This window comes from Corapipo altera, unplaced genomic scaffold, assembly GCF_003945725.1.
Source record: "Corapipo altera isolate COAL_440 unplaced genomic scaffold, ASM394572v1 327, whole genome shotgun sequence".
Lineage (NCBI taxonomy): Eukaryota > Metazoa > Chordata > Aves > Passeriformes > Pipridae > Corapipo > Corapipo altera.
This window is the reverse complement of record NW_020885004.1, coordinates 44,729-59,117: the sequence shown is the minus strand read 5'-3', so window position 1 is coordinate 59,117 and position 14,389 is coordinate 44,729.

The window sequence follows — 14,389 nt, the reverse complement described above, 5'->3', positions numbered from 1 at the left end:
TTTTTCTTTTTTTTTTCTTTCTTTTTTTTTTCCCCCTTCCTCCCCCTCGCGAGCTGATTGGTTGCGGGAAATTTGGTGCCACCTCGGCTTGTCCTCGCCATTGGCTGCCCGCAATCTGCTGTTCGCTCCCCGCGGCGCGCACTCTGCGCGCTCCGCTCCGCGCACGGCCCCGTGTCCCGCTCCGCGCCCGCCGCGGGGAGCGCCGGGGGTGCTGCGGCCCCCGAACTCCCCTCCGCCGTCCCGGGGGCTGCCTCTGATGGAATAACAGGCGCCCGAGGGCTGAGGGATGTCAGGGAGCGGCGGAGTCGCCCCGCGCCCCTTCACCAGCTGGCCGCGACTGGGGAAGAAGGGGCTTCAGTATGAAACATCTGCTTTGTATTGGGGGTCTGTCTGGGAGCATTCGGCACGTATATGTGTGTATATAAATCATACGTTTCTGCAAAGAAAAGCACCCCACAACTTACACCCGAATAATCGTGTATATCTGTGTGTTTATCCCGATATGCAAAAACAGTCTGGGAAAAGTTGGTTGTAACGTTTTAAAAAGAATCCTGTCCGTTGTCCCCCAGAAAACAGTGCCTTCAGCAGAGGACGGAAGGAAAAAGGAGCAGCTCAGTTTGCCATCAGCTATTTTCCATAAAAACCCCCTCACTAGCCAGTAATGCTAGCAATATCCAAACCCTATCCAAAATCCAAGCTCTATTCAAAATTCAAGCTCTATCCCATGGATAGAGCTGAGCCTTTCACTGTTAAAAGTGAAAAAGAGGGCCCTTACAAATCAGATCTTGCTGGTGGTGGCAGAGCCTGGAGGCAGCCCTCCTAATTCCACCATGTGATCACCGTGCCAGGCACCCTCAGCCATTTAGCACCAAGGCTGAGGGTACCCTAATGCCATCACCCTGGCCAGAACCTGTTGTAGCTCCTTCCCACACCCAGTAGCATGTCCCATGTTCAGTCTCAGCCCCCCGCTGACACGTGAGTCATTTTGAGAGTGGAACAGGGATGCGAAAAGCCATTTTGAAGTGTGCCCATATCCCCTGACACATATCCTGTCCAGCAGCCCTCCTGTAGTGATGGAACTAATCACACGAAGTACAGACAGATAACCAAGATCTTGTAGCAGAGTCCATCCCTGGGCTGTTCCTGCTCAGACATAGGGTGGCTGATTCAGTGGCAGCTGTCAAAAGTGAGCTGCATTGTAATCACTGGAAGGGAAAAGTGACAATGAAAAATAACAGTAGCGCCTTTGTTCTCCAGATTTAGAGGTGTTCAGAAAAGGAGGAAAGTATGTCTCCTTTTTCATTTCACTGTGATGGATGAACAGGTCTGTGAGGAGTATGTATTTAAATTTTACATCAGGATCTCAAGTCATGCCTACTTTCTGAGACACAGTATTAAAACAGAGAGCCCACATAAGAAGATGTTCCTAGATAGTGAAAGCTAACATGAATCAGGGAGGGACTTTTAACCCGCCCTTTTAAGACTCTCCATTAAATGTTTGGTTAACAACACTGAGGTTTAGTAAACACTGAGGAGAAATGATGTTTTAATTAAAGATTCTACCTCCTTTCTATGTGAGTGTTGAAAGAAATATAAACTGAGCTAAAAACTACCCTAAGGAAATCCGACTCCTGCTATTTCCAAAAGAAAACCAGAAAGGAAAGAAATAAAAAAGAAGAAAGTGATACTTGTTAATTTTAGAAAGGTCATCTCCAGTTTATGCCACGTGGGGAAAATAATCTCAATGCCATGAACCTGGGGAAGACCTGGCAATACTACTGGTGGGTGACAAGGAGGCTTTGGAGCATTTGAGGTTTGCAGTTTTGTGAATACTCAGACCCACCAGAGCCCTTTCCTTTCCCACTGGTTTCTTTCCTCAGATATGGAGTGAGACTAAGAGGGAACAGACAGAGCAGCTAGACTTTACTATCTTCTAAAATTGACACCATCTCTGGCTGCTCCCTCACAACAGGAATAAGTTTTCTGAATATTCCCCTACCAAGTTATTCTGGGGGGTGCCTATCACATATTTTTGTTGTATAGAGGAAGAGATAGATCTTGACCATTGCCAGGGCTGTGCTCACCTGGCAGGTTTCAAGTCTTATGTGCTAAGCATAAGCTCTGAGAAAGGCCCTTCACAGCTTGGCCAGCTTCTCCATTTTGATCACCTCTGGAACATGTTAAAGCTCCTGAATGTAGCCACAAGGTTCAGGCATTGATATTTTGACAAGATGCAAAGAGTGGTTTGCTTTCCCGATGTTTAAATTGCAGTAGGTCAAGCCTTGCATGTCAAAAGGCTTTCTGGTCCTTTGTGGGCTGAAGGCTTGGCCATATCCGGCTCCCTCCTGTGGAGAGCTGCTGGCCAGGCCAGCAGCCTGCACCCTGCACACCTCTGGCCCCCACCACCCAGCCCTGCCCATCTGAGTCTCAGCTGCAGACTTCTGCCTCAGCTCTATTGCTCAAGGCTTGAGACAAAAGGGGGCATCACTGGCAGTCCAGGTGGGAAAACACAGCAATACAGCTTAAACTGGGTTTTTCCTGCTCTAGTTGGTATCTTTCCAGATAGGCCTTTCCCTCCTTCCAGGGAGAGCTGCCCAGCTGAGCCTTCTGCAGAATTACATCGCTGGTGGAGTACACCAACAGTGCTTCATGAAGATTGCACTTCAGCCATCGTCCTCAGGAAACGGATTTAATTCTTCTGCATCTGGTGACTGCTGCCCAAGGTCATGGTCTTTCACAAATGAGCTGATGCAATGCCAGGGCCATGGTGCAGGGCAGTGATGAGCAGAGCCATGTCATGGGCAGCACAGGCTATGAACTTGAGCAAGGGATTTCTTTAGAAATACATGGTTTAATGTAAGACTATTTCCACCTCCCTGAGAAGTTCTCCCCACAGATTCATGACCCCACTGGGGCACTGGGCTAGTGAAAAGTGCTTGCAGAGTACTTTTTGTCAGTCTCACAGTTTTTTATTAAGCTTGAGGAAAAAGGGGCACAAAGCAGCAGTGGGTTCATTACAAGATACTATCTGTATGCACATATGAGAAGGAACAGAAAGAATTGTCATAGACCTGTCCTGGGATGCACTAACAACCCTGATTTTGCTACCACAGTGCCAGGATGCAGAAGTAAAGCATCAAGGCTAAAGCTAAGGACTTTTTACCATAACATGTTCCTTCCTATTCTCCCCTCAAAAAGAAAAAAAAAAAAAAAAAGGCACTGCTTTTCCACATGGCAGTAAGTTTTGCAAGGGGATTTCATCTGGTGTTGACATCTTGGAAATTTTAGTGGATATCCTCAGTTACCCCCTTCAAAACTGTTGAAAAAGCTACACACACAAAAAAAGGTTGCTGCAAGGACTTTGCAAGGTTTGTTTTATGTTGTTTGTTTATCTTCTTTTACAACATTCCCTGTCTCCCACTTTTTCTTCTGTTTCACAACTGGAAGTTGAAAACAAGAAGAGGAGACTGAAGTAATGAGGGAATAAGCTGAAAACTGGGGAATGACATGAACTCTATGCATTCTCCTCTGCCAAAAGTAAAGGTTTGCAAAATTTTCTTAGTATTATTTCCTGCATCTCTTGCATTGTTTTCTTGAAGAAGTATGAAGCAATTCCAGCTTCAGGGTTTTTTCTAGGGGTACGAGAATCATGCCATGGGCTTTTCATCCGAGGAGAAGTGCAGAGGTGCCCTTCTGTTCTTTCACCAATGCTTTCTTTCCTCTTACCCTCATAAAGAACCTGCTCTTCAAAGGCATCAAGCCCACTTTGCAGAGCAGGTGAACATTGGTATCATTCCCCACCACTGCCAGTGGTTTCATAGGTTAATGGTACTCCTGGTTTTGACAGGTTGACTTCTGGGCACAGTTACATGTTGCAGAGAAATGAGGTGGTGGCCCTTGGCTACAGAATGAGTTGGGACAGGACCTGGCTCAGACTACAAAGTTCCAAATTAATGCCTGCTTGAAAGGTGGTGGCAGCATATCTTTCTGGATTGTCAGTCTCAGGAGTTCAGGTACCAGAGATCAGATGCCAGCTCATGGGGTCACCACCCTGGTTTAATGTTATTTTCTCTCCCATACTTTCTTCTGGAATCTGGTAACCCTGTGTTATATTTTCACAGGAGAGGTAGCAAATGGCTTTCCTTTTTGAAATGGAAAGCTATGAATCGTTTAGTCACCTGACTCCAGATACTGCCACTTGAGGAGTCTGATATCATGTCATTTACCAAAACTGCTATTTATGGCTACAAGAACTGGCAGCATCCTGGTCACTCGCTTGCTTTCTATCATGTTCCCCTCCCCCTCTCCCTTAAAACATCATCTGTTGTTCCATAAAGTTAACGGTTCCTACAAACTCCTGAAGATCCCTCACTTTTAAAGCATGGCTAAGTTCACTGTGGGTTACCTGGGCTCTTCAGTTAACAGTTGTTGGGAGTTCCCAGAAGAGTGGCAGTGGCCAAACCTCTAACTGTATTTCCACAACTGGCCTGGGAAAGGCAAAGGCTGAAGGAAGAAGCTGATGCTTACCTTGCCACCCTCCTGTTGCTGAGTGGGAAATGTGGGATTAAGGGAGGCAATGAGGTAGCAATCACTGGTGTGTCATTGGCTAGGGTTAGAAGAGAAAGCAGATGCAAATGGAGTGATAGGCCATGCCTCCAGGCTGTGACAAAGATGGCTAAATTCCCTGCTATTGATGAGAGTATCAGCACCAAGATAATCTTATCAGCATCAGGAATTAGGCTGATAACATGCTGGTGACGGGGATAGGGTGCTTATCTCTGCACTTTGCCCCGTTCCTTGCTGTCTGACCCAATGCCAGACACCCTGCCCACCCTCCTCCCCTCCTGTTACCCCAAACAGGCTTTGCTCCCAGTCCTCGGGCTGCCAGCAGCAAGAACCCAGCCGGTATTGTCTAAACAGGGCCATACAATGGGCAGCATTGTTGACACTGGATTTTTGCCCTCATTGAAGATGACCTCACAGCCCACCCCTTGGCCACTTCAGCCAGCCCCTCGGGACTGTGAGGCTGTCTTTTGAACTCGGGTAAATAAATTGGGAGAGGAGGGGGAGAAAGGGATGGGGACCAGAGGAACACAGCAGTCTTTGTGTTGCCACCCTCTTTTCAGCACTGGTGCTCTCTGGTATCCTTCTACCCACATCAGATATGGCAGGCCAGGTGCCAAGGAGCCGGCATGCCGAGTGTCCATCCCCACCCTGCATTCTCTGGACAGTGGCACCCCCTGCAGTTCTACAGCCTCCCTGCTTCTGGTTGCAGTCTGCTCTGCTCGTCTCAGCTGTCCTTTCTCCTCCTCCAGGCCCACTGTGCCTTCCTTCCCACACCTGCAATCCACACCTCCTTGACACCTCCTTGACCCTTGATGCTGAGAGAATCCTCTCAGGTATCCCATCCCCTGCTGCCCGCACCGTGGAAGCACTGAGCAGGGACCTGCAGAAATGCCACCTCCAAGTGGCAGATCTTCTGATGCAGCTTAGGTGGTGTGGGCACTGCCACAGTGTCTCCCGCTCCATGGTGCCACCCGGGGTTAGATGCAGCTAACACATCCAAGATGCCCACTGCACATAAGGGTGGATCTCCATCTGTGTGGGGAAAGAGGTGATGCTGCAGGCTGTAAGCATGAGCCCTGGGGACACATTGCCACATAGTCAGCACAGGGGAAAATTGCAGCACCAGGGAAGGATGAGGGTACATCCAAGGTCAGTTTGCAGCTGCCTCTGTTGGGCAGAGCACAGTGTCCCATGCCACTGTTTATCCTCTTATTGTACGTGCTCTGCATCATTGCTTTCTACCCTGCAACAGCAGCCTGAGCTCCAACAATTAGGAGAACAAATGTAGTTTCCCAAAGTTAAAAATTACCTGGGGTCTAGAGATAGGGGAGATATTTCCCTTTCACGCTGCTGGCTAAAACCTAGATAGGTATTCTCCTTCTGGAGATGTTTCTGATAGATTTCTGTTAGGGGAAGCAGGCAAAACCCAGCAGGGAGAAACTGGTGGGGTTGCCCTGAGAATGCATACATGCTGCTGGTATGAGGAAGGATAAAGGAGAATATTGCTGGACCCTCATCCCAACCTTCCATGTTCTAGGCTTATCAGTGGCACACAAAGAAAAACCTCAAAGATGGCATGTGCCTCTCCCTGTCTGGTGCTTCAACTTTGCCTACATCCGTACCTCAGTCCCTTTCAAAGGGGATGTTTTCTTTCCTCTTGGACAACAGGACTAGAGCAGACAGTCTTTGTATACCTCCAGAAGCCAGCATTGCTTTTCCTCCTTTCCCTCTTTACTTATCCCAGTGAAGAGCTGTATGTTGTGAATTGCATTTTGGATGGGTTTTTGGTTTTTTTCCCCACAGAACAGGGATGGTGTGGTGTTCCTGTCCTTTGTCTAAGTCCATTCACAGCTGAAAATCCTTCAGGATTCCTACCTGAGTAGAGTGCATCCCATCATGGTGGGTGGGCTGCAGCAATGTGCATGGCTGGCCATCTAAAGGACATTTGGAGTCCTTAAGGAGAAACAAGCTGTTACATTTCTAGCCAGGAACATTTTTAGGTCTCCTTGCTTGCTCCCTTACCTGCCTGCCTGGTTTTGCTGCCTTTCCAGGGCTTTAAAGAACCTGTCTACCCTGTCTCCTCTAAAGAATGGAGCTGGAAACACACTCTTCCCTCTCTGGGTCTACTTCCTCACCTAGAGTAAAGGGCTGCTAGTTCTGTTGGTAAAATACCCTTTGTTAACCTGGTGTTTGCGTTTCAAGTGCTAATAGAGGGAGAGATCTGTTCCAAGCGTAAAAGAAATCCTGGGAGATAACACTGAAGTAACCCTGAAGCCCAATATCATCTGCTCTTAGCTATTTCTGTTACCTTTTTAAGTGTCATCATTTTGTCTCCTCTAAGTCTTGTGGCAGTACTAACATAGAAGTCTCATTCAAAAAGTCAATCTACAGAGGCTTCTTACAAAGTCAGGTCCTTATGGCACTGGGGAGGTGCAGCAGATGATCTCCCACCACGTGTATTCACACAGCAGGCATTCGGTGTGTTTTGGAAGGTATGTGTTTTCCTTCATCCAAGCTGTGTTTGAGAGGATCATGTTTGCAGAGGATTTTGGTATAAGCTTAAAGAATAACCAGAGTTGGCACGGAAATGACACCAACCTTCTCTGATTGATAATGCCAGCTGATTTTATTCACGAGCCTTTGAGAAAAGAAAGTCAGGTAAGGGTGAAGTAGCAGAATTGTATGGCTTTTGGTATGGCATTATCATGGCTGTTCTTATCCTCCTAATTTTACCTAGGAGAGGATGGTTATAAAGGTTTGGGGGAACTGGGCTAAGAGCACTCACTTTCAGTCTGATGGTTGCTGGAATGACTCTGGGATCCATACCTGCAGTACAGCTACTTTGAATTTCCCTGCTGATACACATGAGGAACGATAGACCAAGCTTCTTCCTTCTGTAGACTGTACTAGAGTAGGTAGAGAGGAAAATGTGTTGGAGGTCACTCTGCTTAAATTTCCAATAAGATTTTGGCTAAACCAAATAATAGGATGCAATTCACTAGACAAGTACAAAGTTCTAGCTTGAAGGGCAGTCAACTGTCCAAACCTATACTGGGAGAGTGACTTGGTGAGACAGCAGTTCTGCAGATAAGAGTGGGGGCAGTAGTGAAGCATGTGCTCACAATGTCACACTACTGCAAGCAGAGCAAGTTGTAGATGTGGAAACAGTGGCATAGGAAGGACACATGGAGTAACTGTCTGGTTCTGTTTGGCACTGGGAACACCCTAGGTCTGAGGTTCTGCTTTGTTTGTCCATTGTGCCATTATGCTTTTTAAAAAGCCTGCTGCCTCTGTGGTGTGCCTTGGGAATAACAATTATGAAAAAAGATTTGCATATAAAAATTAGCATTTTTTGCATATAAAACTTGAAGAGCCTCCCCGAACAGAAAAAATATCGCATAGGAAGAATCCAGGCAAACTTCCCCTGTCCTGCACCAGCAAAGTTTTGGTTGCACGTGTGACACTCAGCTGTGCAGCTTTGGGGGGTGAACGCCTCTCAGGATGGCACCTCTCAAACCGTCACCAAGCAACTGCAATGTCTTCCCCCCAGCAATGCCCTGCCCAATCACATAGTGTGTAATATGCTGAGAACACCCACAGGTACTCCAGGACCTCAGCTAATATGCCTGAATGCTAGGGCAGAATGAGTCTGGAAAGCACTGGGACACAGATAGCAGCTAATTGTTGTGCAAATACTCAACATTGCCAGTGACTGGTAGGGTCCCAAGTCCTACTTCACCACCACTTTTTCAATCACTCAAGTATATCCTTAAAGAACTGTCTCAGTCAGGTGAATGGTTCATCCCTGAATATCAAGAACATGCAGCATTTAATCCCAAAACTAATGCCAGCCTCTGGGTTTTCAAATGGCCACCTGAGCCTTTCTTGTCTTGTCCTCCTACTTATAAAATGTAAACTTTGTGGATTATTTGGAATGACATGGTCAGGCATACGTAGAGAAAAATAAGTAGTGTGCAGCATGGGACTGTGCAGGTTGAATGGATATAATTGCACTTCAGAAAATGATCTTCATCTAAACAATGGCTTGGTTAGAGAAAACCGGTGAACAAAGGTAGAAATGTGGTGAATCATTTGTAGCTCCTGAGGAATCTGCCCCTATGCTCTCTAGGCAGGACTTGGGCAGCACCCACTCCCTAAAAACCAGTGGAGTGAGCCCAGGATGTGCTGGAGTAGAACTAGGGCACCTCTTTGGTGTCCAGAGGATCCCTGCCTTGGTTTGCAAAGATGTCAGGACTCCTTGTTTTGCATTTCCTCTCTAGGGCTCACAGCTGGATCTCAGGAGGTGCCAGGCCTTCAGATGCAGGGATTAAGCTCTTCCTCTGGTACTGCTGGATGTAGCAGGAACATTTCTTTCATTCCTGTGGACAGGATATCTCCTCTTCAGCATATGGGTGTTAGTTTGAGTCTTAGCCATGGACTAAGGGAAAAACAGCACCAAAATGTCAGCTGCTGACGTTTGACAACTGCTAGGGGAGGGCGAGAGGGTATCAGCAGGTATCAGAGATGCTTGATGTTTTGCTCTGGATGACCCTGATCTGAGAGTGACTCATTGCTAAAATTTGCTCCGGGCATGACAGGAACTGGCAGGGTGAGTTCCCTGTCCAGCAATGAGTTACATGACAGTTAACCAGTGCTGAGGATTTAAGTTTTAACTGCTAATCCAGTTTTATACCCCCAGCCCCACCCCTTGGACTTTCCCTAAATTATTCTGCATCGGATATGTGCATTTCCTGCCCCTGCCAGGAGGCCCTGAGAGGTGGGAGTGTTCCCAAGATCAACATGCAATGATTAAACTGAAGAGCCTGGCAACTTTCAGCAGGTGGCTCTCGTATGTCCTCTGTGGCATGTGCCCACCACTCATGCTGTGGCATGTACATGATATGCGGGGAGCAGTAACTTGCCAGAAAAAGCTTTCCCAGGTGGAATAAATTGCATTCCCTTAATCCCAAACACCTGCACTGGTCCTCAGGCAGGATTGACAACTGAGTGCTCTACCGAGCTCTCAGATAGGACTGGCTGCCTCTCTCCTAGTTGGTGGATATTTCTGCTGTTCTGTCCTGACAATGACAAGATGGGTCTTGTTGGGGCTGTGCTGGCTCTGCCCATATTGTCATTGTTAACCAGGGTGACAGGGAGTAATTGACTGAGTTTGATAGAGGACAGCCCCAATCTGGTATGCAAGGTGAGTGCTGGTGAGATTTGGATTTCCAGTGTTTGTTGCTGCTGGGGAATGCGGTCCCAGGCAGAAGAGCCAGCTGAGGAGGAAGCCGTGCAGGCAGGAAGGACTACCTGCATGAAGGTGCCCTGGCAGCCGTCCTGCACTGCCTGGCCCAGGAGCTGCAGCCGGACCCAAGCTGGCAGCGCCAGAGCGTTGCTCGATAAGCTCTCAAAGCTGGGGCTGTGGCAGCAGGGCAGTGGAGGTCGCGGTGCGGAGTCGGATGGGAAATGTGCTCAGCGGTGGGCAGGCACCACGCCCTCGGAGAGTGACCAGATTTGGGAACTATCCAGAAGGGAATGAGGAAAATGGGAAAGAATGCGAGGTGTGTGCTTAGCCTGATGGAGGCGGTCGGTGGCAGCCAGCGGGGAAGTGAAGGGAGCCGAGGAGGCCGGGCCGGGCGGTGCCGGGGCTGCCCCCGCGGCGGAGCGCGGCTGCCACCGCCCGGCCGGGGCCGGGAGAGCCCGCGGCAGGCGGGGAAACGGGAACGCCGGTCTGGTCCACGGGCTCCCGCAGGGTGGCCGAAGTCCGGTAAAGCGTGGAAGGCTGAGGCTGCGGTCCTTGAAGCATCCCACGGGTCGCAGCTGCAGAATTTCCTCCCCAGCTGGCGACGGGCAAGTGTCTGAGGTTGGCTGGACTGCCACTGGTGAGATGTTTGGGCACCATCCTCATGGGATTCATCCAGAAAGTCAGAAAAGGTCAATGATGCTCCCAGTGAGCTTTCCCAAACATGGTAGCCCTGTACCAGTTTGTGGCCAAGAGCCACATGCTACAAAATTCCCAGGGAGCTGCCCAGCAAACCTAGGTGGTCACAATAGTGAGTTCAAGAGCTTTATCAAACTCATAAGCACATAATTGGTGAGTAGATGAAAAGAACTTAAGTATAAATAATAGCTAATGAAACCACACAATGTTTCAGTGCAAGATTTAATGTGAATAAACTGAAAAGGGCACAGGCCATATCTACGTTTCAGAGATTAAATGCTTAAAGTGCTGCTGTCTCTAAAAGTGAGAACACCAGTCGGAATACAAATTCAAGAGGAGGGAAACAATTTCATAACAGAGACCTTCTTTTACTGGCCTCCCGCAAGAGGATTATAAATTCTTCTCCCGTTCTTTTCATTATAAATTATGGTATTCCATCAGGAAGCTGGATGTAGCAATGCTATCTTCCATCATGCTTTCTTCTGTTAACAAAGCTGATTGAAACTTCCGTCTCATCTGTCATATCTGATGCTTCCTGTTATTTTTCCCTATGTGTCGGCCTGCGTATTAATGCAACATTCCCCAGTTTAGGCCTGCACTGTCTCATGAGTTGCTTTTCTTCAACTACCTCTTCCTACTTCTGTAGATTCAAACTGTTCCTTACACCACCTTGTCACAGAAGCATATTTAGTGCTATTAGGGAAGACATTTTTTGGAATAAATGAATGAGGTATTGAATTCTTGGATGAAGACCTCTTCCTGTTGGGGTTGACTATAAAAAGACAGCGTGTATCTGTCAGGAACCCGGTGGGATGGAAACCTAGAGGTCTTCCTTGCTCAGCTCTCTTTGCCTGCTATGGAAGACTCAGCTGGTTTCTTTGCCTCTGTGCCTGCTTTCATTTTCTTCATATTCACTTTTCATCATTTTGTATTCATATAACCTGTAAGTCCCCTAAGGGAACAGGTTATGCAGAGGCTAAGGACTACTGGAAAGGTCTTTATGGTACAATTAATTTCTCTAGTTGTATAACACTGATTCTTTACCTTGTGCATAGAGATACTGAAGGAAAACAGCAGTAGTCTGTCTGAATAGTCAGTGATTAGGGCGAAGGGTTCAGAGGAACAGGCTTTCGAACAGGTGTTTAAAAAGTCAGACAGTGCCCTTTCAGGAGCAAACCAAAATGGTGAACTTTCCTTCTTCTTGTCACGCTTATTCAACACAGTCTTGGAACCTGCTGTATTCTCACAGGTATTATGCAGAGACTCCCTTGCATCTGGCAGATAGCTGGATTGGGGAAAAAAGTCTGAGTCCTGCTTTGTCTTTGCAGAGACAGTGACAGGTGTTTGCTTGTGATATGCTGTGGGACACAGGCTGTGTGTATGTCTCTCTCTTCTTACTGGTGGTGCTAAATCTGGGTCAAAGGAGCAGCCTGTATCCAAACACCCTGCCACTGGCACTGACGGCAGCCCAGCCTATGAGAAGCAGCTCTTTGAGCACCTTGAAGGAAGCAGCCTGACTCTCTTGACAAGTGTGGATCACCTCTGGGAGTGATCTGCAGGTTGGTTGCCACCCCAGGGCTGGTTGCACTGCATAGGAGGAAGTACCTTTTGCTTTCAAGCCAGGACTCTTTGAGCACTTATGCTTTTTTAGGTGTGGTGCTCACCTGGGTATTCATCCCTGCCCACAGTGTTTCAAAGAGAGACTTTCTCTTGGTAATGCCATACTAGGTAGGCCCAGCCAGTTCCTAGGAGCACAAGGCATGCTTGTGTGTGTGTGTGTGGTAGAATGCACACACATGCATATGCACATCTGTGTGTATTGCAATGAAGATTTAAGAAAACAACACCCTGCAGAATGACAATAAAGGTTATTCATAATCAAAATTGTATAAACTGATCAAGAAAATTTAGTTCTATATTCTGAAAAGAGGAAAAATTACCATTATGCTGTGAAGGACCTGATAACTTTGCTCTATACCCACTTCTTTCTGTTCAGCTGGAGTTGCACATGCACATTCCCTGTGAGTTTGCAATCAGCCAGTGAAATCCCCACTGAGGGTCTCTGCACAGGTACACGAATGCAATATGTTAGGAAATATGTAAGTGTTAGTAAACATGTACTTCTGCAAATGTTTATGGAAACTTACTATTAAGTTGTACAACATGGTAACATGTTTCTATAGCTCAATTTCAGTCTAAGACATCCTTCACTCTCTCTCCACCTTCTCCTCCTCAGACAGATTTATCTTGATGGATTGGAGGCATGTAGGGGTGCTTACTGACGCAGTTCCTGCGTCTTGGTTGCAAATAGTAACTTTCACCTTTTGTGCTGATTTCTAACGAGTCCCTCAAGAGATGATTGGATACCTTAGCATCTGAACATTCTTAGAATAAGAATGGTATCAAGTAATTCAAATGTAGATAAAATACACCTGTTTGGAGAAAAAAAAAGAGGCAGAGAAGACTTTGTTAAATGAAAAGTAATGAAAGCATGTATATGTTTTACACTGTGCTGGGAAAATTTTCAAAATGCAGCATAAACAGCTTACTCAGCACCAAGATACTCTGCTTGGAAGTCTATTTTTTTTCTTCTCATGTTTAACAGTTGATTAGTGCTGTCACCAGCACTTTTCTGTTCTCTTCCCCTGATGCAATTCGCAGGGATAACCACCATCTCTAGCTCAATTCACATTGCCTGGAAGTGGAAACCAAATGCTTTTGTTGATGAGAACCTGCTGAAAATGGATTATTGCAAAGAGAATGAACATAGCACCCTAAGTAAGAAGGTATGGATATAGAATCATTTATCCATGGCTGTGTCTTTTTTTGTTTTAGTTGCAGCAAAGAGTGCCTATAGTTCCCCTCAGGGCCACATCAGCAGTGGCCGGTGAGGTCCTGGAGAGTCCTCTTGGGTCTGGTGAGCGAACTCACCTTCAGTGTCTCAACAAGTGACTTCTCTTTATTAACTGATAGAACTTTTTACTAACCATGAAATCTAAATGCTTTGAAGTTCTAATTCAGTGTTTGATAGTGCTTTGGGGGGGAATTCATTAACTCTTTGGTGCTCTCTGCTCCTTACACTAAGGATTTAAGTGTGGGATATTGTCTAACAGTATGTGTGCTTGGCAGATTGACAGATAAATTTCTGTGGCTGTGCTCCTTTGTCTTATCCTAACATGCTGAATCCCATTGTGATAGTGGTTTCTGATTTTAGAAATGGTCTTCTTGCGTACCTCTGAAAGGTTTCTTCTAGACCTGCTGCAAAATGGGTCTCAACAAAGACAGAAAAAAGAAGAATGGAGAAGTTCTGTTGGCTGGTTTTCACAAGAATGAAAGGTTGGTGAATAAGGCCCAAGACACTGGAAGGAAAAAAAGATGCTATCAGACATACGTCGTTCCTTAGCCAGCAAAGAGTGGTGCTCCACAGGGGTTTAAGTCAAGCACCATAGAGAGCAACACATAGCATGGTGACCTATGAGGTCCTAAAGTTTGGATTATATTCTCACCCAGCTGACCTATCTCCCTGCCCTATCTAGCGTGGAAAGAGGCAGCTTCCTCTGTAAATGCATATCCTGCCTCCTAGCAAGGAAGTGCTTGTACCATTTCCAAACCAGACAGACAATTTAAGTCCCATCTCGATTCCTGTCCAAAACTAAAGCATGCACTAACAGTAAGGTTCAAATTTATCAGCTGAAAAGGAGCTTTACAGACCTGCATAAATGAATGAGTCACCCCACACTGCCTGCAAAGCATTGCATGTGTTTCCTTAATTATAGAGTGCTCTTCCTTAATTATAGAGTGCATCACCTTGTGTTAGGCTCTTCAAAATCAGGTGACACAGACATGTCCTGTCTTCTGGGCTAGGTGAGTGTCTTGGTCTTT